Genomic DNA, 6000 nt, shown 5'->3' on the forward strand with positions numbered 1-6000 from the left:
ATAAGAGTTAGACTAAATTATATAAAATCTAAAGTATAAATAAATATATAGTAATAGTTAAAATAATTAATAGCCCTATTTAATTTTATATAATGCATATTAAGCCCTACTTTTTGTAAGGACTAGAGTAGCATACTATACTCTGCAATAGACTATTCTAGTATTCGCTAAAAAATCTACTAGTTTAGGCACTTTATACTTAAACTGCACTATATATGTCCTTAAGTAGGGCATCTAGGCGCTAGCGTCTTACTAATTAGCCTAACCCCTTATAATTGCCCCCCCTTCTAATGCAATGCATTCTAAGTTAGGCTTATACATCCGCTAGCGCTAGCTACTGTGCACTAGAGACAAAGGTTATATAAACCCTAAAGGCCCTGGGCGCCTAGCACCTAGCGCTAGCCTAGTAGCCTCCAGCTGCTAGGCTACACTAGGCCTTACTTATACATATTAGTCCCTCTAAGCCTAATATAAGCTACTCTTAATTAGCTACTAAGCTAATTAATTACAATATTGCACTAAGGCTGAGTACTTACTAATTGCTAACTAATTTAACCCCCTTAGGGGCCTATAGGTAATAGAGGTATTACTACTAGTAGGAATTAAACTTATAGCCTTACACTTAACTAGAAGACTTATAAAGTACTTAAATAATTGTAAGGACTAGAGTAGTATACTACGCCCTACAATAGACTATTCTAGTATTTACTAAAAGATCTACTAGTTTAGGCACTTTATACTTAGACTGCACTATATATATCCTTAAGTAGGGCATCTAGGTGCTAGTATCTTACTAATTAGTCTAACCCCTTATACTTTTATAAAGAACCTTTATAAGTAGAGGTTAACTCTAATATTATACAATTAACTCTTTAATAATAATTAGGGAAGAGGAGAAGACTAAAGAAAAGCTAAAAATCTACTATACAATAATTACTATATATATATGTTATATACCTATTATAGAAAGAAAAAGACTACTATAATTTAACTATTAAACTTTAACTTAATAATATTATTATAGCTCTAGGAGTACTATATAAAGAGTCTAATAGAATTAAGATTAATTCCCTAATTAATTAGGGAGTATTTATTTTTATTCTATATAATTTAAATACGTATAATAATATTTATATTTACTATATATATATAGTATAAGAAATAAAGAATATATTTACTAAGCTATATAAGAAGTTAATACTTATAATTTAAGGCTATAGGGATTAGGAAAAGGAGGAGCTCCTTACTTAAGTACCTATAATCTAAAGAATAAACTAATAGCTACTCCTTACTCTTAGACCTACCCTTATATAATACTATAAATATTATAGGGAAATATAAAATATTATATAAATTTATACTTAAGCTATTAATTAGTTAACTTATATAATTATTATAAAGCTACTAAAAGAGCTTAAAAGCTAATATTCTAAAAGAATACTACTCTAAATTATAAAGCTATTGTATAGACTTATAGAGTTTAAACTTTACTAGTATAAGACTTACTTAGAATACTATAAGGTAGATTTAAGTATAAAGGAGTCTATATACAATTCTTACTTTCTCTATACTACTAAGGGACTAAATACTTTTAGAATTATAGTAATATAAATAAATAATACTTTAAGTTTTGCAATTATACTATTCTTAAAGAAGAAAGAGGCTAAATTACTAAAAAAGGGGCTTTATATAAAGCTAAAGACTATTCTATAATAAGGCTAGAGAATTAACTTTAATAGAGGATAAATTTAATTATATAATAACTCTATTACTTTTACTTAAAAGGGTTAAGTTAACTAACTCTAGCTTATTAATGCAAATGCAAATAATACTTAATAGTAATACATTTTATAGAGGGCAAGAGGAGTATATTTTATATTTAATTACTAATTAGAAGCTTTATATAATTTATTAGTTACTACTTAAGTAAAATAATTAGAAGTAAAGAATATTAAAATCTTAAATATATAATTTAAGTAGTAAATTAATAATTTAAATTAAAGTCTTACTTTTATTCTACTAGATTTTTTATATATAAAAATGTATATTTTTATAAATAGATCTTTTGCAAATAATACTAATTTTTCTTTATAATCTAAATTTGTAATTGTACTTATAGAGGAAACTACTTATATAACTACTAACTTTAAAATTTAGGGGAATATTATATACTAGAGCTTAATAAAGTGCAAAAGGGTTACTAGAAGCATTCTTGCAAGCGAATTATATAGAATAACTAATAATTTTAATAGTAGTATTTCCCTTAGTATAATACTAAATTAAATTCTTCTTATACTCTAGGCTCTAAGGATTCTAATTATAGTTTATTTAGACTTATAATCTCTATATAAGTACTTTATATAATTAGGCACTATAGATAAAAAGAGGCTTATAATTAATATTATAAGTCTATATAAATTGTATAAAAAGAAAAAGATCTTAAAAGTAAGATAAATTAATAGTAAAAATAACTCTATAAATACTCTTACTAAGAAAATACTAAATTTAGTACTATAGTAATTAATTATAAGTAATACTCTATAAATTTAAGTTAAAATATATATTAAAAAATTAGGAGAGAAGAGTAATTAATAATTACTATATATAAGCCTACTCTTATATATTAACTACTTAACTATTTACCTTCTAATTTAAAATACTAAATACTAATATATTCCCTATAAATATTAACTCTAAATGTATTTCTTTATACAACTACTTAGCCTACTACTTATAAACTATATAATAAGGAATTAGAATCTAAAGATTAACTAATTACTTAATAATTATAAGAGTAGAGGCTCCTCTAAGTTTATAGCTACTTATAATAATTTAAGCCTTATTCTTTTACTTATAGTAAGTATAAGAGTAAGTATAATAAGAATTCTTATTTAAATTCTTATTATTATTATTATTATTATTATACAAACTATAATTATAATACTAGTAATAAGTACTATATAATTATTAAATATACTTAGTATAAGTATTAAGAATAGGGCAGAAGAGATAAGATAGGATATCTTATATAAGGATAAGATAAGGCAGAATAAGGTGTAGGTAGAAAGGTTGTATATTGCTTGCATGCATAAGGTCTAAAGTCTAAGGTAAAATAGAAGGGGAAATTCCCTTTATTTATACTTCTTACTTAAGGGATAAAATCCTATATTATTACATATTATTATAGGTTATTTATATGTAAAAATACACTTATAGTATAGTGTATTTATCTAGTATAAAGGGTTAAAGTCCTTAGTATAAAGGGCTAGCCTAAAATGCTTTACTAGTCTATATGTAGACTAGTATATCTGTAAATCCTTATATACAAGGTATGCAGATAAATTATACACTAATCTATAGCTAGAATTATAAGGATTCTAAATATAAAAACTATTTACTTATATCTCTTTTAGTTATAGAGATATATGCAATTAAGCATATAGGTATTTTTATTAATAAGCTTCTTTATTCTTAGTTACCCCCTTAAGGTTACTATAGTTTATAGAAAGCTTATATTATATATTATATAGGTTATAAGAGATAAAGTAGGTTATAGAATAAAAAACTCTTTTTAAGAAGAGAAAAGTCCTATTTTAATTGTAAAAAACTCTTTATAAGAGAAAAATAGTTATATAATAGTATTTTATAAGTTAAAAACTCTATACTTAGAGAAAAAGTATATAAGGGGAAATCTAATAGAACTTAATAGTATAGTATATAGTATATATATAGTAGTATTTCTAAAACTTCTTTCTAGGGTACTTAGGAATTTCTTAGTATATTATCTTCCTTTATACAAATTGTTACTATATATACTAGGTTATCTAGTTCTTTTAGTTTATTTATTTTTAAATCTTTATTATTTTTAGGTAAAAACCCCTTATTATTAAGGTTTATAGTCTCCTTAAAGTATTTTATTACTTCTATATTTATAGGCTTAGTAAATATATCTACTATATTATTTCTAGTATGTATGTAAAATAAAGAGACATTATTATTATATATATTAAATCTAGAAAAATAACATTTTATATCTATATACTTAGCTTTTTTATGTAGCTCTAAATTTTCTGCAACTCTTTGTACTACTTTATTATCTATTAATATAATAAGTTTATTAAGAGTAAAAGGAAGCTTTAATTCCTTATATATATAGTTATAAGAATTATATAAATATAGAGCTTCTTTTACTACTTCCATTAAGGCTATATATTCAGCCTTACAAGTAGATAATACTATAGTTTTCTATTTTATAGAGTTCCAGCTTATAGGGTTATAATAACTAAAGTTAAATATATAACTAGAAGTAGACATTCTATCATTTAAATCTCTAGCTTAATTAGAATCTATAAAACTTATTATTTATAGGTCTATATTACAATTAATAACTAATCTAAGGCTAGAATATTTATTTAAATATCCCTATATATAATCTAGAGCTAAAAAATGCTCCTGTAAAGGATTACTTATATATCTAGCGCATAGATTAATAGAGTAGGTTATATTTAGTCTAGTTTTTAAGCTAGCATATAATAAGGATCCTATTTGCTATTAATAGGTTTTTATTTCCTCTATAGAAGCCTAATTATTATTTTTCCTTAATTTTAAATTAGGATTAATAGGGCTATTTCTAAAAAGTATATCCTTTTTATTATATTTTTCTAGTATTTTTAATATATAACTAGTCTAGTAGATATTTAAAATCTTATTCTTATTATCTATAATTATTTTATTTCCTAAAAACTTTTTAAGTATACCTAAGTCTTTTATAATTAAGTCTTTATTAATAGACTTATAGAAGTAATCTACTTCTTTATTTATAGGTATTATTAGTATTATATTATTTATGTAGTATATTAATACTACTTTTATATTATTATTATTAGCTATAAAAATCCCTTTATTATAAGGAGATTCTTTAAAGCCTATTTTACTTATAATAGATCTTAAGAATTTATACTAGAGTCTAAGACTTTATTTTAATTTATATAAAGCCTTTTTAAGCTTACAGTATAGTATTTTATTAGGATTAATATTATTATAATTATATTCTAGGGTATTAGTTTTATTATTATATATAAAACTAGTAGGTAATTAAACTTATAATTCCTTATCTATATTAGTATAGCAGAAGGCATTAGATATATTAAATTGCCTACTTTTCCAGCCTAATTTTATAGCTATTATTAATATAGCTTTATAATTTTCAGGCTTATAAGTAGTAGAAAAGGTCTCTAGGTAATCTATACCTATATATTAATTAAAACCTTGTACTACCTACTTTACCTTATAGATAAGATTATTATTTATATCTTCTTTATTATTATATACTTATTTACCCCCTAAGGGTTTTATTCCTTCTGGAAGAGTAGTTATTATTTAAGTTTTTAGATTATTAAGGTTATTTATCTCTTTTACTATAGCTTGAATCTATTTAATAGCATTATTAGATGCTATTACCTATTTATAGGTAGAAGGGACATTTAATATACTTATAGATAGTATAAAGGTTGTCTTTTTAAATCTATTATTATTATTATCCTTATTATTTATAGTAGTAAGTATAGATTTAATATATAGGAAGTCTTTTATAGTTATAAGAGCTCTTTCTTAATCCGCTACCTATTTATAGTCTTAAAGGTCCTTTTTATTTAGCTTAGGAATTTCTATTATTATCTTAGATTTCTTATTATTTATACTAGTACTAGTTTTACTATTATTATTATTATTATTATTTTCTTCTTCGAAAGTAGGATTTAAGTCTTTTAATCTACTTATATTATTTCTACATAGTATATTACTATTATTAATAGTATTAGTATCTTTAGAAGGTAGGAATTAATTTTCTAGAATTATTATATCTTAGGTCCAGTAGGTTCTTTTCTTCTGAAAATTATAGACCTTATATATATTAGCCTTATTATTTAAGACTATAGCTTTAATAGCCTTATTATCTAGTTTCTTTATTTTAGGATCCTAATTTTTATAATAATAGATAGA

This window comes from Colletotrichum higginsianum, chromosome 4 (assembly GCF_001672515.1).
Source record: "Colletotrichum higginsianum IMI 349063 chromosome 4, whole genome shotgun sequence".
Classification (NCBI taxonomy): domain Eukaryota; kingdom Fungi; phylum Ascomycota; class Sordariomycetes; order Glomerellales; family Glomerellaceae; genus Colletotrichum; species Colletotrichum higginsianum.